At 48.7% G+C, this 23,225-nt stretch overlaps 1 long non-coding RNA gene across 1 annotated transcript; it reads left to right on the forward strand.

Moving 5' to 3' along the window:
• The first annotated feature begins 3 nt into the window (after window positions 1–3).
• On the forward strand, window positions 4–15,904 carry LOC134757494 (uncharacterized). Its single transcript, XR_010131512.1, has 4 exons — window positions 4–1,114; window positions 5,241–5,312; window positions 8,913–9,230; window positions 15,834–15,904. It is a non-coding gene; the product is annotated as an uncharacterized lncRNA (long non-coding RNA).
• The last annotated feature ends 7,321 nt before the right edge of the window (window positions 15,905–23,225 follow it).

Raw genomic sequence — 23,225 nt, forward strand, 5'->3', positions numbered from 1 at the left:
TAGGAGCCTTCTTCCCAGCAGAACCCCCGGCCCTGGAGTGGCCCCAGATGAGGGAGCTCCCATCTGTGTGGGTAGCCCTGAGGCTATCCTGAGGGCAGGATGCTGTGCAGGGGAGGAACGGACCTTCATTATGTGATTCTGGGTGGAAGGTAAACAAACCCTGGTTAGGCAGAGGTGGCACAAGCCCACAGCCTTGGGCTCAGCCTTCTGTCTCCCGAGCTCACTGCTCAGTGCCCAGTCCCAGGAAGCCCACAGGCTCTAGGCCTAGCCTGCCTCAATTTCCATTTGTTCCACCCCCTCATGCACCTCAGGGCCCAGGGTGGCACCAGTGCCCACCACAGAACCAGGCTCAGAGCACATGTGGCACAAATGCTCATGGGATGAATGACTGACTAAAAGAATCATCCAGGCTGGGTAGGCATGGTGGCTCACGCCTGTAATCCCAGCACTTTGGGAGGCCAAGGCAGGAGGACCACTTGAGTCCAGGAGTTCAAGACCAGCCTGGGCAACATAGCAAGACCATATCTCTACAAAAAAATTAAAAATCAGTCAGGTGTGGTGGTGCATGCTTGTAGTCCAGATACCTGGGAAGCTGAGCCCAAGAGGTCAAGTCTGCAGGGAGCCATGATTGCACCACCGCACTCCAGCTTGGGTGACAGAGCAAGACCCTGTCTATAAAAAAGAATCATCCAAAGGAAGAGGGCGCTCCTGAGGCAGGTGTGGGCATGGGCACCGTAGCCCATAGCCACAGCTCCTCCACTCCTGGCTTGGGCCTCTAAGCCTCACTTCCTCTCCCGTAGAACACTCATGAGACACACCTGCCTCGTGTGGGCCTGGGAAGCTTGCTATTACTAATAAAACAGCAGCAACACAGGACAGCTTCACTTCCTGAAACTCCCTCTGTCACGTGCTTTGCATGAATCCTCACACCGTCTCACCAGGGGCGCTCTCCCAGTTTCACCAGTGACTTGGTGACAGCCAGCGTTGCTCAGGAAGCGGCAGCCGTGTCCTTTCTGTGTGCAGTGGGGTGTGGGTTGTGTGGAGGCGCGGTGTCTGTGGAGTTCACAGGCTGGGGTCGGAATCCATGGCCCCCATCGCCGCTGCCACCCTCCAGGTGCTGGGGTGACCTGATCCAGGGTTGGGGTCTAAGCTGCTGGGGGGTTGGAGTTGGGTTCTGGCCCACGTCCGCCTCTGATTGGTTCTACCACCTGAGCCGGTCACTGTCCCTCCATGGGCCTCAGCTTACCCAATGGTAAAGTGAGAACTAGGGGGTCAGACTCTTTGATCACCAAGATCTCTGACCACAGCCAAGGCTAAGGGAAGCGCAGGAAAACGTGGGTCCCGTTCAAATTCCCGGCCTCTCTCTGCCCCCTGGTGGACACAAACAGCCTAGCATCTCGGGGGAGATGACGGTGGGAACCAAGTGGTTCCCAGGGACTTGAGGACTGGCTTGTGACCTCTGCTAAGACTCTCACCGCTGAGTCACAGTCCCCATCTGTTAGATGGGGGTGACAATAGGACCAACACTATTAGGATGTTTTGAGGATTAAGTGCTGTGACAAATGGGAAACACTTGCTACTGAGCCACGCACATACAAAGTGCCCAATAAACGTTAGTCATCACTCTCACCCCGCCTTCTCCCTGACCTCCATATCCCATCAGTCACCAAGTGCTGCTGCTTCTTGCCCCTCTCGCACCCCCTGCATCCCTAGATAAGGTCACATCGTCTCCCTCCTGGACCTCCAAGGTTCACCACCTTCTCCCCAACCCCTCCAGCCATCCTGTGCCCCCACTCAGGGACCTCAGCTGTCCACTCCACAAGCCCAGACCTGAAAATGCCCCACTGTAGTCAATTGTCCAAGTGCCTCAGCCCTGTCCTCAGGGACCCTGCCCCACCTCCATTCAGCCTTGGTCACCCTGCGCCTTTCTGTTCCCTGTATTCTGACCACACTCAGCTCCCAGCACCCTCTACTCAGGCCCAGTGCCTGCTTCCCAGGCAAGTCCAATTAAGGGATGCCTGATTAGTCTTTGCTTCCTTCCCCCTCCCCTAGCTCTGCAGGAGCCCAGAACCTCCCTAGGCCTCAGTTTCCTTATCTGCCAAATTGGACTGCAGGAGGATGAAAAGAGAGAATATGCTGAAGTACCTGGCCTAGAGTAGCCACTCCACAGAGGCAGGTGCCTGCAGCTGGGATGGAGGGTTCAGCTCTGTCACAGCATATTAGGAAATCATAACCTGCCATTTAGAAGGTGAGGGGTGAGATATAAAGAGAGCTCCAAGGCCCCACTGCAGACCCAACCCTGGCAGTAGTGTGCTCTGAGCAGTGAGTACAGACGCGACCTCCAGGCACAGCACAGAGCTGAGTTAGCCACCTCCATGTGATCTCTCTCTCTCCATCCGCTGCAGGACCAGGTGTTCTCCACCTGGCTCAGTGGCTCCAGGGAGCAGGACAGGGACTAAAGTGCTGACAGCCCTGACTGTGATTTAGGAGGAGGGAGGCACACGAAATGAGGCAGACCCCTTCTGAACCTCTGTCAGGGCTGGGGTCAGAGATACAGACTGGAGTCCTAAGGGCCTGTACCCAAAGTCTGGGAGCCAAAGAGGGGGAGCCCTCAGTGGTCCTCCAGTTTATTTGGGGAAACTGAGGTGGGAATTGGGAAAATAAGTTCCTTAGGGTTACACAGAGCCTTCATTAACTCAACACATTTTTTCTTCTACTTAATATTTTGGCTAAGTAATATATTCGCGTCATTCAAGAAATCAACTATTTCTTCAAAGAATTGATATCCCTTAAGAAGTCTCAGCTGGGCACGGTGGCTCACACCTGTAATCCTAATAATTTCGGAGGCCAAGGTGGGAGGATTACTTGAGTCCATGAGTTCAAGACCAGCCTGGGCAATACAGTGAGACCTTGTCTCTAAAAAATGAGCAAAAAATTAGCCAGGTGTGGTGGCATGTGCCTGTAGTCCCAACTACTCAGGAGGCTGAGGTGGAAGGATCGCTGGACACTGGGAGGTCAAGACTGTAGTGAGCCACAATCGTGTCACCACACTCCAGCCTGGGCAACAGTGAGCCCTTGTCTCAAAATAAACAAAGTCTCCCTGCTACTTCTACTTCTATCTTTATTCCATTGTCCACCTCATCCATCCACTATAAGTTAATTTTATTAGTTTCCTAGGTGTCTATTTCATATAAATAAAGCAAGTATCAAATTTTATTCCACCCTTTTACTCAAAGGAGAGTATACTGTGTTCTGCATCTTGCCTTTTTCATTTAACAATGTATTTTGTAGCTTATGTCAGTCCATAAAGAGCTTTCTTGTTTTGTGTGTGTGTGGAGTTTGTTTGTCAGCTGCCTAGTATTCCATGGTGAGGATGTTCTGTAGTTAATTTCACCAGTCCCTTCCTTAGTAATAGACATTTGAATTGTTTCCAGACTGACGCTATCACAAACCATCCTGTGATGAATAACCTTATGCACACAGGGCTGATGACTGGGCAGAATATCAGAGCATGCTGCACTAGTTTTTGAGTTTTTTGTTTGTTTTTTTGAAGACGGGTCTCACTCTAAATAAGAGTCTGATCTGCTGACCTAGGAGTTGTGCCATCTCATTGGCTGTGGTAGCTAAAGGAAAGGAGAGACTTTTTTTTTTTTTTTTTTGAGACAGTCTCACTCTGTCGCCAGGCTGGAGTGCAGTGGCGCGATCTCGGCTCACTGCAACCTCCGCCTCCCAGGTTCAAGGGATTCTTCTGCCTCAGCCTCCTGAGTAGCGGGGACTACAGGCACGCGCCACCATGCCCAGCTAATTTTTGTATTTTTAGTAGAGACGGGGTTTCACCATGTTGGCCTGGATGGTCTCGATCTCTTGACCTCGTGATCCGCCTGCCTCGGCCTCTCAAAGTGCTGGGATTACAGGCGTGAGTCACGGCGCCTGGCCAAAAGGATAGACTTCTAATTATTGTCTCCAGAGCATGGTATCATGTTGATAAGGAGCATAACTCATAGTATTATAGGGAACCAGGAGTCCGTGTATACACTCGCTGGGACTGTCCTCTTCACCCAGGGACCAAGCAAGGGAAACATGATCCAAGAGGCAGTGTCATTGTCAATAATTATAGAAGATTATAGGTGAGCCAGAAAGCAACCCTCTTCCCTAATAAAAAGATATTCCGGTAGGGTGTAGTGGCTCACGCCTGTAATCCCAGCACTGTGGGAGGCTGAGGCGGGCGGATCACTCGAGGTCAGGAGTTTGAGACCAGCCTGGCCAACATGGTGAAACCCTGTCTCTACTATTTATACTAAAAAATTAGCCGGGTGTGGTGGCGCATGCCTGTAATCCCAGCTACTCGGAAGGCTGAGGCAGGAGGCAGGGATGCCTCCAAGTCCCTTGAACCTGGGAGGCAGAGGTTGCAGTGAACCAAGATTTTGCCATTGCACCCAGCCTGGGCAAGAGAGCAAGACTCCATCTCAAAAAAAAAAAAAAAAAAAAGAATTGGTGGGGGCCGGGCGCAGTGGCTCACACCTGTAATCCCAGCACTTTGGGAGGCCGAGGCAGGTGGACCACCTGGGGTCAGGAGTTTGAGACCAGCCTGACCAACAAGGTGAAACCCTGTCTCTACTAAAAATACAAAAATTAGCTGGGCATAATGGCCTGTAGTCCCAGCTACTCGGGAGGCTGAGACAGGAGAATTGCTTGAACCCGGGAGGTGGAGATTGCAGTGAGCCGAGATCCTGACACTGCACTCCAGCCTGGGCGACGGAGCGAGACTCCATCTCAAAAAAAAAAAAAAAAAAAAAAAATATATATATATATATATATATGTATATATATACACACACACACACATATATATATTCCATGGCCCACTCTCCCCAACATACAAACGTATGCCTCCAAGTCCCTTGGGGTGGTGTTGGGGGTCCATATGGTGGCTGTACAGACAGTGGGTTGCAGCACAGCTGAAGAACTGACCTGGCATCTTTTCAGCAAGCAGTGAACACACGAGTCTCCCTACTCCAGGGATGGGCAGTTGCATGGCAGTCAGCTCAGGTGCCCTGATCTACTTAGTGGCCTATGTGAATAGTTATAGGACCTGCTCACTGTTACAGGATGATAAGCCTTGAAGTTTGGCACACTTAGCAAGGACTGACAGGAACACTCAGCGCCCATGGCAGACTACCTTTCCTAACAGAGACATAGAGATTCTGTGAGGTCTAACTCACACATACTTGTATTCCAAGGATACAAGTGGAGGACAGAAATGAGGCAGAAGTGATAAGTTGAAGAGCACGGCCAAGAATTTTCCAAAACAGGTAAAAATCATCAAACCACAGTTAAACAAGAAGACTTTTGGAGGCTGGTGCAGTGGCTGACACCTGTAATCCCAGCACTTTGGGAGGCTGAGGAGGGCGGAACACGAGGTCAGGAGATCGAGACCATCCTGGCTAACACGGTGAAACCCCGTCTCTACTAAAAATACAAAAAAATTAGCCGGGCTTGGTGGCGGGCGCCTGTAGTCCCAGCTACTCGGGAGGCTGAGGCAGAAGAATGGCGTGAACCAATGGGAGAAGAATGGGAGAACCAATGACGTGAAGAATGGGAGGCGGAGCTTGCAGTGAGCCGAAATCGCGCCACTGCACTCGAGCCTGAGCAACAAGAGACTCCATCTCAAATAATAAATAAATAAATAAATAAATATAAATAAAAATAAGTTAGCCACGTGTGGTGGACACGCATGTGGTTCCAGTTACTTCAGAGGCTGAGGCAAGAAGATCACTTGAGCCCAGGAGGGAGATGCTGCAGTGAGCTGGTGTTTGAGCCACTGCACTCCATCCTGGTCAATGGAGTGAGACCCTATCTCAAAAAACAACAACAACAACAACAACAACAACAAATTGCTGGGCATGGTGGCTCATGCCTGTAATCCTAGCACTTTGGGAGGCCGAGGCAGTTGGATCACTTGAGTCCAGGAGTTTGAGACCGCCCTGGGCAATATGGTGAAACCTCGTCTCTACTAAAAATATAAAAATTAGCCAGGCATGGTGGCACGGGCCTATGGTCCCAGCTACTCAGGAGGGTGAGGCACGAGAATCGTTTGAACCCGGGAGGTGGAGGTTGCAGTGAACCAAGGTCTCTCCACTGCACTCCAGCCTGGGCAACAGAGCAAAACTCTGTCAAAAAAAAAAAAAAGAAAAAAGAAAAAGAAAGAAGAAAGGAAAGAAAGAAGGAAGGAAGGAAGGAAGAAGGAAGGAAGGAAAGAAAGAAGCCTTATGAATTATAACAGGATTAAAAGAAAAGTATACCTATGCACATCAGAGTAAAATGGCCAAAAACCACAGACAATTTTTTCTTTTTTGATACAGGGTCTCACTCTGTTGCCCAGGCTGGAGTGCAGTGGTACAGCCGTGGCTCACTGCAGCCTCCACCTCCCAGACTCATGTGATCCTCCCACCTCAGCCTCCTGAGTAGCTGGGACTACAGGCACATGCCGCCACGCCTGGCTAATTTTTTTTGTGTTCCACACCCGGCTAATTTTTTTGTATTTTTTGTACAGACAGGTTTTCAACATGTTGCCCAGGCTGATCTTGAACTCCTGGGCACAAGCCATCCACCTGCCTCAGCCTCCCAAAGTGCTGAGATTACAGGCATGAGCCACCACTCCTGGCTGGACGAAATCTTAAAAGCAGTCAGAGAAAAGGGCAGTTTTACCTTCAAAGGAAGACTAGACTAACAGTTGACTTTTCAACAAAAATAATGCAAGCCAGGAGACACTGAATAATATGCAGTTGTCCCTCAGTATGTGTGGGGGATTTGTTTCAGAACAAATTTTATATAAGGGACTTGATCATCCATGGATACCAAAATCTTGATATGTTGCCCAGGCTGGTCTCAAACTCCTGGGCTCAAATCATCCTCTACCTCAGCCTCCCAGAGTGCTGGGATTATAGGCATGAACCACTACACCCAGATTGTATTGTGTTTTTTATTTATATTATTTTTTATTGTTGTATTGTTATTTTTAAAAATTATTTTTCCCCGACTTTTTTTTTTTTTTTTTTGAGGTGGAATCTTGCTCTGTCGCCCAGGCTGGAGTGCAGTGGTGCGATCTTGGTTCACTGCAACCTCCACCTCCCTGGTTCAAGCAATTCTCCTGCCTCTGTCTCCCGAGTAGCTGGGATTACAGGCGCTCGCCACCACCCACAGCTAATTTTTGTAGTTTTAGTAGCGACAAGGTTTCACCATGTTGGCCAGGCTGGTCTCGAACTCCTGACCTCAGGGGATCTGCCCACCTTGACCTACCAAAGTGTTGGCATTACAGGTGTGAACCACTGTGCCTGGCCTCCCCAAATATTTTTGATCCATAGTTGGTTGAATCCGTAGATGCAGAATCCCAATAGAGAAGGCCAACTGTACTCAAAGGGCTTAAAGAAAATCGCTGCCTGTCTAGAACTCTATATTCAGCAAAAACATCCTTTAAAAATTAAGGTAACATAAGGCTTTTTCAGACAAAAAATTAAAAAGTTCTTTCCAGCAGCCCTATATTGAAGGAAATACCATAGGGTGCTTTTCTGTCGGAAAGAAAATAACCCCAGATAGAAGCTCAAAAATGTAAGAACGACTAAAAAACAATGAAAATGGCTGGCTGCAGTGGCTCACACCTGTAACCCCAGCACTTTGGGAGGCCAAGGCGGGTGGATCACCTGAGGCCAGGATTTCGAGACCAGCCTGGCCAACATGGTGAAACCCCGTCTCTACTAAAAATACAAAAATTAGCCGGGCATGGTGGTGGATGCCTGTAATCCCAGTTACCCAGGAGGCTGAGGCAGGAGAATCACTGGAACCCAGGAGGCAGAGGCTGCAGTGAGCCGAGATCATGCCACTGCACTCCAGCCTGGGCAACACAGCAAGACTCCATCTCAACAACAACAAAAAATAGATCTAGATGTGTATGTGTCTGAACACACACATTGACGTATTTCCTTGTTCTGTCTGCTGAGACCGCCTGGAATCAGTGGCACTCTGGCAGCACTGAACATCTTTGGCGCCCATTATAGATGGCATTCTCAGTGCTGGACTAGGGCTCCTTGTAGAAACGGCTGACTGCAGGGCTGGAGCAAGAAATGTACAAGATGAACCTAGAATACCTTACTGTGCCAGGAAATAAATAAATGCTCAAAGAATTATGAAGACACACTAAAGGGCGCAGCTGCCAACTTGAAGCATCTTCCACTGGCCAAATCTAAGATAGTATGACCTTCAAAATAGGTATCAAGTAATGGATTGTAGTTCATTGAGAAAAATAGGAATCCACGTGTTTATATGATATAAATAGATAAATGAATAAATACATTGGGGAGAATGGAAAGCTCTATTTCGTCATAGAATAAGAATATTAACTAATAAATGTAGAAAAATGTTGAAATTAGAAAAATCTTGGCCTAGAGCAGTGGTTCACACCTGTAATCCCAGCACTTTGGGAGGCCGAGGTGGGTGGATCACCTGAGGTCAGGAGTTCGAGACCAGCCTGACCAATATGGTGAAACCCCATCTCTAGTAAAAATACAAAAATTAGCTGGCTGTGGTGGTGGGTGTATGTAATCCCAGCTACTGGGGAGGCTGAGGCAGGAAGATTGCTTGAACCCAGGAGGCAGAGGTTGCAGTGAGCCGAGATTGTGCTACTGCACTCCAGCCTGGGCAACAGAGTGAGACTCTGTCTCAAAAAATTAAAATAAAAATAAAAAAAGAAAAATCTTCACTTGGCAACCATCGTAGTAATAATTGATTTAGGTTGAAACTGGGTGAAGCAACTTTGATATGGAACAGGATATTTTTATAGTCTCAGAACATCTCCCCATGAAATATTTATTCATTACTCATCACTTAACAAGTACTAAATACTGTTAACTTTCCAGTGGAGAAACCTGGCAGACATCATCTTAGCCAAGTGGTAAACATTAACATCAGCAGTAATGGGACAAGTTGACATTGTGTGACTCCTAATATGGTACACTGAGAAGAACATCGCATCGTTTCTGTGGTATTCCTACCAAAGATGCATAAATCATGAGGAAGCAGCAGACAAATCCAAACTGAAGACAACCTACAAAGTCATTGACCTGTATTTTTCAAAAATCATGGCCAGAGAAGGGAAGCCTGAAGAATTGTTCTAGGATAAATTAGACTGAAGAGACTCCTTGGAAGCGACTGAATTGGATCCTGGGCCTGTAAAGGTAATTTGGGGGACAATTAGTGTAATTTGTTGTTGTTATTGTTGTTGCTTGCTTTTTAGTTTTTTTTAATTTTTATTTATTTATTTATTTATTTTTTATTTTATTTATTTATTTTTTTTTGGTATTTATTGATCATTCTTGGGTGTTTCTCGGAGAGGGGGATTTGGCAGGGTCATAGGACAATAGTAGAGGGAAGGTCAGCAGATAAACAAGTGAACAAGGGTCTCTGGTTTTCAGAGGCAGAGGACCCTGCGGCCTTCTGCAGTGTTTGTGTCCCTGGGTACTTGAGATTAGGGAGTGGTGATGACTCTTAACGAGCATGCTGCCTTCAAGCATCTGTTTAACAAAGCACATCTTGCACCGCCCTTAATCCATTTAACCCTGAGTGGACACAGCACATGTTTCAGAGAGCACGGGGTTGGGGGTAAGGTTATAGATTAACAGCATCCCAAGGCAGAAGAATTTTTCTTAGTACAGAACAAAATGGAGTCTCCCATGTCTACTTCTTTCTACACAGACACAGTAACAATCTGATCTCTCTTTCTTTTCCCCACATTTCCCCCTTTTCTATTCGACAAAACCGCCATTGTCATCATGGCCCGCTCTCAATGAGCTGTTGGGTACACCTCCCAGACGGGGTGGCGGCAGGGCAGAGGGGCTCCTCACTTCCCAGACAGGGCGGCCAGGCAGAGGCGCCCCCCACCTCCCTCTCGGACGGGGCGGCTGGCCGGGCGGAAGGGCTCCTCACTTCTCAGACGGGGCGGCTGGGCAGAGACTCTCCTCACCTCCCAGATGGGGTGGCGGTCAGGCAGAGACACTCCTCAGTTCCCAGAAGGGGTCGCGGCCGGGCAGAGGCGCTCCTCACATCCCAGACGATGGGCGGCGGGGCAGAGGCGCTCCCCACATCTCAGATGATGGGCGGCCGGGCAGAGGCGCTCCCCACATCTCAGACGATGGGTGGCGGGGCAGAGACACTCCTCACTTCCTAGACGGGATGGCGGCCAGGAAGAGGCGCTCCTCACTTCCCAGACGGGGCGGCCGGTCACAGGCGCTCCTCACATCCCAGACGATGGTCGGCCAGGCAGAGACGCTCCTCACTTCCCAGACGGGGTGGCGGCTGGGCAGAGGCTGCAATCTCGGCACTTTGGGAGGCCAAGGCAGGCGGCTGGGACGTGGAGGTTGTAGCGAGCCGAGATCACGCCACTGCACTCCAGCCTGGGCAACACTGAGCACTGAGTGAGCGAGACTCCGTCTGCAATCCCGGCACCTCGGGAGGCCGAGGCAGGCAGATCACTCGCGGTTAGGGGCTGGAGACCAGCCCGGCCAACACGGCGAAACCCCGTCTCCACCAAAAAATGCAAAAACCAGTCAGGTGTGGCGGCGTGAGCCTGCAATCCCAGGCACTCTGCAGGCTGAGGCAGGAGAATCAGGCAGGGAGGTTGCAGTGAGCCGAGATGGCGGCAGTACAGTCCAGCCTCGGCTTTCACAACTTTGGTGGCATCAGAGGGAGACTGGGGAGAGGGAGAGGGAGAGGGAGATGAGGGAGACGAGGGAGACGAGGGAGACGAGGGAGACGGGAGAGGGTGAGGGAGACGAGGGAGACGGGAGAGGGTGAGGGAGGGGGAGGGGGAGGGGAGGGGGTGAGGGAGGGGGTGAGGGAGGGGGAGGGGGAGGGGGTGGGGGAGGGGGAGGGGGTGGGGGAGGGGGAGGGGGAGGGGGTGGGGGAGGGGGAGGGGGTGAGGGAGAGGGAGAGGGAGAGGGAGAGGGAGAGGCAGAGGCAGAGGCTTTTTAGGTTTTTCTGAGACAGGAACTCACTCTGTCACCCAGGCTTGAGTGCAGTGGCGTGATCTCGGCTTACTGCAACCTCTGCTTCCTGGGCTCAAGCGATCCTCCCATCTCAGCCTCCCAAGTAGCTGGGACTACAGGTGTGCACCACCACGTCCAGCTAATTTTTCTGTATTCTTTGTAGAGACAAGGTTTTACCATGTCTCCCAGGTTGGTCTTGAACTTCTAGGCTCAAGTGACCCGCCTGCCTTGGCCTCCCAAAGTGCTGGGCTTACAAGCATAAGTCACCACACCCAGCCAATTGGTGTAATTTGAATGGAGTTAATGCATTAGTTTATATGGTTAAATAGTAGTATTTTATCAGTATTAATTTTCTGGTTCTGATTTTGTAAGGGTAATGTAGGAGAGTATAATTTTTTTGAAATACATACTGAAGTATTAAGAGTAATGGGGCATAATATATACAATTTACTTTCAAATGGGTTGGAAAAATTACATATACTAATATAATATATATTATATATAAGGGATAGATAGAGAGAATAAGGCAAATGAGTAATCTAAGGGAAGAGTGCATGGATGGTCTTAGAACTATTTCAAAACTTCTGCAAGTTTGAAATTATTTCAAACTAGAAAGTTTATAAGAAAGTGAATCAATAAAAAAGATATATTATGCAAATACCAACCAAACAATGCTGTTATAACTATATTAATATCAGAAAAAGTAGACTTTAAGGCAAAAATAATTATTAGAAATAAAGAGAGCCAGGCGCGGTGGCTCACACCTGTAATCCCAGCACTTTGGGAGGCCGAGGCTGGCGGATCACGAGGTCAGGAGATTGAGACCATCCTGGCTAACACAGTGAAATCCCTGTCTCTACTAAAAATACAAAAAAGTTAGCTAGGCGAGGTGGTGGGTGCCTGTAGTCCCAGCTACTCCGGAGGCTGAGGCAGGAGAATGGCGTGAACCCGGGAGGCGGAGTTTGCAGTGAGCTGAAATCACACCACTGCACTCCAGCCTGGGTGACAGAGCAAGACCCCGTCTCAAAAAAAAAAAAAAAAAAAAAACATAGAAACAGTCTCGCTCTGTTGTCCAGGCTGGAATGCAGTGGTGCAATCATAGCTCACTGCAGCCTCGATTTCCAGGGCTCAAGAGATCCTCCCACCTCAGCCTCCTGAGTAGCTGGGACTACAGGTTCACACCACTATACCTGGCTATTTTTTTTTCCCCCAGTACAGGCAAGGTCTCTTTGTGTTGTTCAGGCTGGCCTCGAACTCCTGAGTTCAAGTGATCCTCCCGCGTTGGCCTCGGTGCTGGGATTACAGGCGTGAGCCACCATGCCTGAACATGTTTGGAGTTTTGATAGGTTGGTGCTGAGGACAAAGGGAGAGCCAAGGATTTTAGGACGTTTGTGAGGAAGTGATTGAAATGATGGAACATGACACTTAAGCTGGTTAAAGAGGAAAATGGAGGCAGAAATGAGTTGATGGATAGGCAGAAATTGAAGGAGGTCTTGAGGAGGCCTAGAAAGAGAAGTGGCTTGATTGGCGGAGCAAGCAAGCAGGAAAGACATGAATCTGTGGGCCCCATGGTAGTCCGGGGCTTTGACTAGTTGCAGAGGGTTGTCGGGGACATCGCGGCACGGTGAAGTGGGGAAGGATGGCACTGTGATGGGGAGATAAGGAACTGAAAAGCCGGGGGTAGGAGGGGCAGAGCCATGGACAATGGTCCTGGACCTTTCTTTGTAGATTAAAACTTTTCAGATGATCTTGGCAGCACTTGTGTGGGGAATGTGTGGAAGAACAAGATTTCACGTTTTGTTTATATTAAAATTTTGGAGACTCATGTTCACCTTGGAGTGGACACTTTTTTTTTTTTTGAGACAGACCCTTGCCCAGGTTGGAGTGCAATGGCGTGATCTAGGCTCACTGCAACCTCCACCTCCCGGGTTCAAGTGATTCTCCTGCCTCAGCCTCTCAAGTAGCTGGGATTACAGATGTGCACTACCACGCCCAGCTAATTTTTGTATTATTAGTAGAGATGGAGTTTCACCATGTTGGTCAGGCTGGTCTCAAACTCCTGACCTCAGGTGATCCACCCGCCTCAGCCTCCCAAAGTGCTGGGATTACAGGGGTAAGCCACCGCACCCGGCTGGAGTGGACACTTAACATTTAAATGGGTCATGCCTGTGTAATGAAGCTTCCATAAAAATCCAAAAAGGCCCTCTCCCTCTCCCCCTCCCTCCTCTCCCTCTCCCTCTCCCTCTCCCTCTCCCTCTCCCTCTCCCTCTCCCTCTCCCTCTCCCTCTCCCTCTCCCTCTCCCTCTCCCTCTCCCCACGGTCTCCCTCTCCCTCTCTTTCCACGGTCTCCCTCTGATGCCGAGCCGAAGCTGGACGGTACTGCTGCCATCTCAGCTCACTGCAACCTCCCTGCCTGATTCTCCTGCCTCGGCCTGCCAAGTGCCTGTGATTGCAGGCGCGCGCCGCCACGCCTGACTGGTTTTCGTATTTTTTTGGTGGAGACGGGGTTTCGCTGTGTCGTCCGGGCTGGTCTCCAGCTCCTAACCGCGAGTGATCTGCCAGCCTCGGCCTCCCGAGGTGCCGGGACTGCAGACGGAGTCTGGTTAACTCAGTGCTCAATGGCGCCCATGCTGGAGTGCAGTGGCGTGATCTCGGCTCGCTACAACCACCTCCCAGCCGCCTGCCTTGGCCTCCCAAAGTGCCGAGATTGCAGCCTCTGCCCGGCCGCCACCCAGTCTGGAAAGTGAGGAGCGTCTCTGCCCGGCCACCATCCCATCTAGGAAGTGAGGAGCGCCTCTTCCCGGCTGCCATCACATCTGGGAAGTGAGGAGCGTCTCTGCCCGGCCGCCCATCGTCTGAGATGAGGGGAGCACCTCTGCCCTGCCGCCCCGTCCGGGATGTGAGGAGCGTCTCTGCCCCGCCGCCCCGTCTGAGAAGTGAGGAGACCCTCTGCCTGGCAACCGCCCCGTCTGAGAAGTGAGGAGCCCCTCCGCCCGGCATCCGCCCCGTCTGAGAAGTGAGGAGCCCCTCCGCCCAGCAGCCACCCCCGTCTGGGAAGTGAGGAGCGTCTCCGCCCGGCAGCCACCTCGTCCGGGAGGGAGGTGGGGGGATCAGCCCCCCGCCCGGCCAGCCGCCCTGTCCGGGAGGTGAGGGGCGCCTCTGCCCGGCCGCCCCTACTGGGAAGTGAGGAGCCCCTCTGCCCGGACAGCCGCTCCGTCCGGGAGGGAGGTGGGGGGGTCAGCCCCCCGCCCGGCCAGCCGCCCCGTCCGGGAGGGAGGTGGGGGGGTTAGCCCCCCGCCTGGCCAGCCGCCCCGTCCGGGAGGTGAGGGGCGCCTCTGCCCGGCCGCCCCTACTGGGAAGTGAGGAGCCCCTCTGCCCGGCCACCACCCCGTCTGGGAGGTGTACCCAACAGCTCATTGAGAACGGGCCATGATGACAATGGCGGTTTTGTGGAATAGAAAGGGGGGAAAGGTGGGGAAAAGATTGAGAAATCGGATGGTTGCCGTGTCTGTGTAGAAAGAGGTAGACATGGGAGACTTTTCATTTTGTTCTGTACTAAGAAAAATTCTTCTGCCTTGGGATCCTGTTGATCTGTGACCTTACCCCCAACCCTGTGCTCTCTGAAACATGTGCTGTATCCACTCAGGGTTGAATGGATTAAGGGCGGTGCAAGATGAGCTTTGTTAAACAGATGCTTGAAGGCAGCATGCTCGTTAAGAGTCATCACCACTCCCTAATCTCAAGTACCCAGGGACCAAACACTGCGGAAGGCCGCAGGGTCCTCTGCCTAGGAAAACCAGAGAACTTTGTTCACTTGTTTATCTGCTGACCTTCCCTCCACTATTGTCCTGTGACCCTGCCAAATCCCCCTCTGCGAGAAACACCCAAGAATGATCAATAAAAAATTAAAAAAAAAAAATCCAAAAAGACTGGATAGCTGAACATATGGAGCTTCCTGGAGGGTGGCAGAGATGGCATGGAAACTCCACACCCCTTCCCACATATCTTGCTGTGTGCACCTCTTCCATCTGACTGTTCTTCTGTAGCCTTTGTAATATCTTTTACAATAATAAGCCAGAAAATGTGAAAAAAAAAAAAACATTTAAATGTATCACAATTATGAGGCCAGGCGCAGTGGCTCACGCCTGTAATCCCAGTACTTTTTGGGGAGGCTGAGGCAGGTAGATCTCTTGAGGTTGGGAGTTTGAGGCCAGCCTGGCTAACATGGCAAAACCCTGTCTCTACTAAAAATACAAAAACTAGCCGGGTGTGGTGGCACGCATCTGTAATTCCAGCTACTCAGGAGGCTGAGGCATGAGAATCGCTTGAACCCAGGAGGCAAAGGTTGTAGTGAGCCAAGACTGTGCCACTGCACTCCAGCCTGGGCAACAGCGAGACTCCATCTCAAAAATAATAATCATAATAAATAAATAAATATATTACAATTAGGCCCTAGATGTCAAAAGGTCTTTTCAGGACACAAAAGCACTCAAGTGCACAGCCTCTGTAAACTGGCCAGAACCAGTCCGTGGTCGGTGGTCTTACTATCAGGAGAAAATTATTGATATCAGTCTCTTGTCCAGTCCAAGCTGTAGTTATGGCTTGTGGAAACAGTGGTCAGTTAGTGGATGTGCTGCAATTATTTTAATATTGTGTATCTCAAGGCCAGTGCTTATTGTTCTGCTAGAGAAAACGAAAAACCTTGTGGCTGTTAGAACTTAGTTTATTCTTTAAGTGTAGGGGTGGGTGACTTAACCCTTGCCTGGCCTGGCCTGTATCTTTTTTTTTTTTTTTTAGATGGAATCTCACTCTGTTGCCCAGGCTGGAGTGCAATGGCATGATCTTGGCTCACCGCAATCTTCGCCTCCCAGGTTCAAGTGATCTTCCTGCCTCAGCCTCCCAAGTAGCTAGGATTACAGATGTGCACCACCATGCCTGGCTAATTTTTGTATTTTTAGTAGAGACAGGGTTTTGCCATGTTGGTCAGGCTGGTCTCAAACTCCTGACCTCAAGTGATCTGCCCGCCTCAGCCTCCCCAAAGTGCTGGGATTACAGGCGTGAGCCACCGCGCCCAGCCTATAATTTTGTATCTTATTGCCACAAAAGTCTGTTCTGTCAGTCTTATGCTCTCTATTTTAACATCAATGCTGGTCAGCTGTTGTGTCTAAACTACAAAGGGGACCTCCTGTCCTGCCATGGCTGGAACTCCATTCCTAAGTTTTTTCTGGTGTCCCCTTGGCCAAGCGGGGGTCCATTCAGTTGGTGGGGGACTTAGGATTTTGTTTTTAGTTTACAGTAGGTAACTTTCGGTGGAGAAGGACGTCATAAAGAAATTTGAGAAATATTTACTTCTGAATAGTGGAAAAACTACATTAAAGTTGGTGGGGCACAGCTTAGCTGGGTTTTAGCAGCACTTACAGACAAATTTATATATTTAAGTACACTTAGTGGAAAACAATACATGTAAAAATAAACAAGCCCCCAAGAGAATGCCAATGAAAAGGAGCAAAATACTGCCACATGTTACAACATAGATTAATCCTCAACAACATTAAGTGCACAAAATGCCACATATTGTGGCAAGCCCATGCCCACACCTGCCTTGGGAGGCCCTCTTCCTTTGGAAGACAGTTTTACTCATTCATTGCGTAAATCAATTTTTGTGAAATGTCCAGGAAAGGCAAATCTATATATAAAGTAGATTAGTGGTTGCCTAAGGCTGGGGGCAGGAAAGGGGATAAACTGTAAATGGGTGTGATATTTCTTTTTTGGGTGATTGAAATATTCTAAAATTGTGTTTTGATGATGGTTGCATAACTTTTTAACTGTACTAAAAATCATTGAATAGTACCCTTAAAGCAGGTGAATTTTATGGTGTGTAAATTATACCTCAATAAAACTGTTAAGGTGACCATTCAGTTTGAGTTGGTGAAAAAAGAGCAATAAAACAAATGCCTAAGCAGAAAGAAAGGACATAATAAAGTCAGAAACCAAAGAAAGAGAACAAATAAAAGGAAAAATATTTTAAGCTTTTTATTAAGAAAAATTAATAAAATACATAAGGCTGTTGAGTTTATTTATCCAGAGGTGAGATAATTATCCCAGGGACTATGAGTTCATTTACAGCTTAAGTAAACAACTCTGGTTTCCAGTAACAGACATGTCATCTAAGCTTGCAGTCATTACATTCTTCACTGATGACAGGACTTGCCATCCCCATTCTAGGATCTGCCTTCTGTTGAGTGGCTAGTACCCATCCCATCCAAGCACTTTGCGTGTATTATCTCCTTGCCTCCTCACAATTGCCCAAAGAGGTAGGTATTATAATCATTCCTATGTAACCGATGGGAACTGGGGCTCAGAGGGATGGGTGCCTTGGCAGAGGTTACACAGTGTCGGGGTCTTCTCCCCCCGGGTGCTAGGCTGCCGGTGTCCACCAGGGGGCAGAGAGAGGCTGGGAATTTGGACGAGCCCCACGTTTTCCTGCGCTTCCCTTAGCCTTGGCTGTGGTCAGAGATCTTGGTGATCAAAGAGTCTGATCCCCTAGTTCTCACTTTACCATAGGGTAAGCTGAGGCCCATGGAGGGACAGTGACCGGCTCAGGTGGCAGAACCAATCAGAGGCGGACGTGGACCAGAGCCCAAGACTCCAACACCCCAGCAGCTTAGACCCCAACCCTGGATCAGGTCACCCCAGCACCTGGGGGGTGGCAGCGGCGACGGGGGCCATGGATTCCGACCCCAGCCTGTGAACTCCACAGACACCGCGGCTCCACACAACCCACACCCCACTGCACACAGAAAGGATACGGCTGACGCTTCCTGAGCAAGGCTGGTTGTCACCAAGTCACTGGTGAAACGGGGAGAGCGCCCCTGGTGAGACGGTGTGAGGATTCATGCAAAGCACGTGACAGAGGGAGTTTCAGGAAGTGAAGCTGTCCTGTGGTTGCTGCTGTTTTATTAGTAATAGCAAGCTGCCCAGGCCCACACGAGGCAGGTGTGTCTCATGCGTGTTTTACAGGAGAGGAAGTGAGGCTCAGAGGTCCAAGCCAGGAGTGGAGGAGCTGCAACTCCAGGCTGCGGTGCCCATGCCCACATCTGCCTCTGGAGGCCCTCTTCCTTTGGAAGATGGTTTTACTCACTCATTGCGTGAGCATGGGCCCTGTGTAATGCTGTTACCCCAGCTCTCTAGGCAGGTACAATTATGATCCCATCCAACACACAAGGAGTCAGAGGCCTAGAGAGGTTCCAGGTCACACGGCCCATGTGGAGCTTTGATGTGAACCCCTGTCTGTGTGACTGCAAAGCAGGTGCTCTTTTTTTTTTTTTTTTTTCCCAGACGGAGTCTTGCTCTGTCACCCAGGCTGGAGTGCAGTGGCACCATCCACTGCAACCTCCTCCTCTAGGGTTCAAGCAATTCTCCTGCTTCACCCTCCCAAGTAGCTGGTGTTACAGGCATGCACCACCATGCCTGGCTAATTTTTGTATTTTTAGTAGAGACGGGGTTTTGCCATGTTGGCCAGGCTGGTCTTGAACTCCTGACCTCGTGATCCACCCGCCTCGGCCTCCCAAAGTGCTGGGATTACAGATGTGAGCCACCATGCCTGGCCAGAGCAGGTGGTCTTGACTTAACCTTTGCTTCACCCTCAACCATCCACCACCCTTTACCACAGAAGGGGTAGAAGGAATGAATAAAGGCTTCAGGTCACTAGGATGTGTCCATGTGCATGGTTATTGGACTATAAGATGTCAGAGGTGCTCTGTACCTGCGCCTGCACTCTGCTTGGTCCATTCTAGAGAGTGATTTGAGTACAAATGTCAAGGCCGAGCTTGTGTAACCCGAGGCTCACATGCCACATGCAGCCCAGGACGGCTTTGAATGCAGCCCAACACAAATTCAGAAACTTCCTTAAAGACCATGAGGTATTTTTGTAATTTTTTTCTAAGCTCATCAGCTATCATTAGTGTTAGTGTATTTTATGTGTGGCCCAAGACAATTCTTCTTCCAATGTGGCCGAGGGAAGCCAAAACATTGGACACCTCTGGTAGGCATTACTCTTGGTCTTTTTTTTTTTTTTTTTTTTTTTTGATATAGGGTCTTGCTTTGTCACTCAGGCTGGGGGGCAGTGGCATGATCATAGCTCACCATAATCTTGAACTCCTGGGTTCAAGCAATCCTCCCAGCTCAGCCTCCCTACAGTCAGGTCCCACCATGCCCAGCTAATTAAAAAAATATTTTTTTTTGTAGAGATGGAGCTTTGCTATGTTGCCCAAGCTGTTCTCGAATTCCTGGCCTCAAGTGATCCTCCCACTTCAGCCTTCCAAAGCACTGGGATTACAGCACTTAAAAAAATTATGAGTCAAGCACAGTGGTCCACGCCTGTAATCTCAGCATTTTGGGAGGTTGAGGCAGGAGGATTGCTTGAGCTCAGGAACTCAAGACCAGCCTGGGCAACATAGTAAGACCTCATCTCTACTAAAAATAAAATTAAAAAAAAAATTAGCCAGGCCTGATGGCATAGCTGTAGTCCCATCAGGAGGCTGAGGCGGGAGGATTGCTTCAGCCTGGGAGATAGAGGCTGCAATAAGCTATGATTGCACTCCAGCCTGGGTGACAGAGTGAGACTCTGTCTCAGAAAAAATTATAGCAAAATATATAATTACAATTTTAACTATTTTGGGGTGTACAGTTCATGGCATTAAGTTCATTCACATTGTCTGCAGCCATCACCTTGTCCATTTCTAGAACTCTTTCATGTCTCCAAACTGAAACTGTGTATCTATTAAACAGTAAGTCCCCATTCTCCCCTTTCTCTAGCCACTGGCAACCACCATTCTATACTTTCTGTCTCTATGAATATAACTACTTTAAGTACCTCACATGAGTGGAATCATACAATATTTGTCCTTTTGTATCTGGCTTCTTTTATTTAGTATAATGTCTTCGGGGTTCATCCATGTTGTAGTGTGTGTCAGATTTTCATTTCTTTTTTTAAGGCTGAATAATATTCTCTTGTATAGCCATACAATATGTATTTATCCATTCATCTGTTGATGGACATTTAGGCTGTTTCTACCTTTTGGCTACTGTCAAAAGTGCTGCTATGAACATGGATGTGTAAATATTTGTTCTTTTTGATTCCCTCCCTTCCATTCTTGTAAGGCAAATCTATAGAGAAAGTATCTATATATAGTATACCCAATGGTGAAACTGCTGGATCTTATACTAATTCTATATTTAATTTTTTTTTGAGACAGAGTCTCACTCTGTCGCCCAGGCTGGAGTGCAGTGGCACGATCTCAGCTCACTGCAACCACCGCCTCCCAGGTTCAAGTGATTCTCTTGCCTCAGCCTCCCAAGTAGCTGGGATTACAGGCATATGCCACCATGCCCAGCTAATTTTTTTGTATTTTTAGTAGAGATGAGGTTTTGCCACGTTGGCCAGGCTGGTTTCGAACTCCTGACCTCAGGTGATCCACCACCTCAGCCTCCCAAAGTGCTGGGATTACAAGCATGAGTCACTGCACCCGGCCCTATATTTAATTTTTTGAGGAGCTGCCATCCTGTTTTCCACAGCAGCTGCACTATTTTACATTCCCACCAGCAATGCACAAGGGTCCCAATTTCTCCACGTTCTCACCAACACTTGTTACTTTCTGTTTTTTAAAAAAATAATAGCCATCCTAATGATTATGAAGAGGTGTCATTGTGGTTTTCATTTGCATTTCCCTAATAATTAGTGAGATTAAACATCTTTTTATATGCTTATTGGCCATCTGTAGATCTTTTTTTGGAGGATTTTTAAAGTATTTTGGCTATTTAAAACTGAGTTGTTTATTTTATTGTTGTTGAGTTGTATGAGGTTTTAAAATATATATTCTGAAAAAACTAAACATATATATTCTGGATATTAATCACTTATCAGGTATATGATTTGCAACTATTTTCTCCCATTCTGTGGGTTGCCTTTCACTCTGTTGATAGTGTCATTTACAAGGCGGGCGGATCACAAGGTCAGGAGATCGAGACCATCATGGCTAACCCAGTGAAACCCTGTCTCTACTAAAAATACAAAAAAAAAAAAAAAATTAGCTGGGGGTGGTGGCAGGCACCTGTAGTCCCAGCTACTCAGGAGGCTGAGGCAGGAGAATCATTTGAACCTGGGAGGCAGAGGTTGCAGTGAACCGAGATCATGCCACTGCACTCCAGCCTGGCAAAAGAGCAAGACTCTGTCTCAAAAGAAAAAGAAAACAAAAAATGGGTCCCTAAAAACAGTGAACTATGTGTGCTTTTCTTAGGCAGCACAAGTTGGAGGAGGCCCTGCTGTTTTGGGGCCAGTTCATGGATAATTTGCAGGCCTTGGTAGACTAGTTGTACAAGTTGAAGCTGCAGCTGGCTGAGAACCAGGCTGTGTATGGGGACTTTGACCTAGGCATGAACTTCAAGGATGCCCCTACAATGAGGGGTGGACTCGGCTACATGGAGGGAAGGGCTGCTTGGTTGCATACTTAAGTGCGCCTTCTGCTCTGTTAACCCTCTAGGGGAGAAAGGACGCCATGAAAGATCCTGCATGCTGCTGGTCAGAGAGGAGGCTCCTTACTCTGTGTGTTTAAACAAATTGTTGCTGGGATTCTGCATTGCTCATAAAGATTTTACCAAAATTGTTTTGATTTGATTCAGATTTGGCAATGTATAAATTTCACTTTGAGGTTCCCTCCACTCCCACCCCTGCCCCATCCCCAGTCTATTCTCATTTGGTTCACAAAATACTTTTTTTTTTTTTTTTTTGAGACAGAGTTTCACTCAGTCACCCAGGCTGGAGTGCAGTGGTGCAATCTTGGCTCACTGCAACCTCCGCCTCGGGTTCAGGCAATTCTCCTGCCTCAGCCTCCCAAGTAGCTGGGACTACAGGCACATGCTACCATCCCCGACTAATTTTTGTATTTTTAGTAGAGACAGGGTGTCATCATGTTGGCCAGGCTGGTCTCGAACTCCTGACCTCAAGTGATCTTCCTGCCTCAGCCTTCCACAGTGCTGGGATTACAGGTGCATCACAAAATAAATTTAATTTCAGGTAGAAATCTTCAAAAAATACCCATTTCCACTAGTTTCTAAAATAAGTGTGAGAACTCTGAAACCACTTTTAAACCATACACAACAATATTTAGTGTACTCTGGGCCTGTCATGTTGTGCTTCATAATGTCCTCCTGTTTCAGTAGGATGCATTCTGATGCAATGAATCCATCTTTATCTCTGCTAATGTTCTTTATGTTGAAGTCTAGTTTACCTGATATTAATATAGCCACTCCAGGCTTATTTCTCCTTTTTTTGCATGATATATCTTTTTCAACTCATTTACTTTCAACCTATCTGTGTTTTTATATTTACAGAACATCTTTTATAGAGAGCATGTCATTTGTTCTTGCCTTTTTTTCATTAACTCATCTGACAATTTCTGACTTTTTTAAAAAACAGGGTCTTGCTGTGTTGCCCAGGCTGGCCTGAACTCCTGGGCTCAAGTGATTCTCCCAACTCTCTCTCCCAAGTAGCTGAGATTGTAGGCACATGCCACCTCATCCATCTTCTGACTTTTTTGTTTGTTTGTTTTGTTTTCGTTAAGATGGAGTCTTGCTCTGTTGACCATGCTGGAGTACAGTGGTGTGATCTTGGCTCACTGCAACCTCCGCCTCCTGGGTTCAAGCGATTCTCCTGTCTCAGCGTCCCAAGTAGCTGGGACTACAAATGCAAGCCACCATGCCCGGCTAATTTTTGTTTTCTTGTAGAGATGGGGTTTCAGTCTGGTCTCGAACTCTTGACTTCCGGTGATCTGCCCCCTTTGGCCTCCCAAAGTGCTCAGATTACAGGAGTGAGCCACCATGCCTGGTCCGTCTTCTGACTTTTTTTTTTTTTTTTTTGAGACGGAGTCTCGCTCTGTCGCCCAGGCTGGAGTGCAGTGGCCAGATCTTGGCTCACTGTAAACTCCGCCTCCCGGGTTCACGCCATTCTCCTGCCTCAGCCTCCCGAGTAGCTGGGACTATAGGCACCCACCACCACTCCCGGCTAATTTTTTGTACTTTAAGTAGAGACGGGGTTTCACCATGTTAGTCAGGATGGTCTCGATTTCCTGACCTCGTGATCCGCCCACCTCGGCCTCCCAAAGCGCTGGGATTACAGGCGTGAGCCACCGC

Source organism: Gorilla gorilla, chromosome 1 (genome assembly GCF_029281585.2).
Source record: "Gorilla gorilla gorilla isolate KB3781 chromosome 1, NHGRI_mGorGor1-v2.1_pri, whole genome shotgun sequence".
NCBI lineage: Eukaryota > Metazoa > Chordata > Mammalia > Primates > Hominidae > Gorilla > Gorilla gorilla.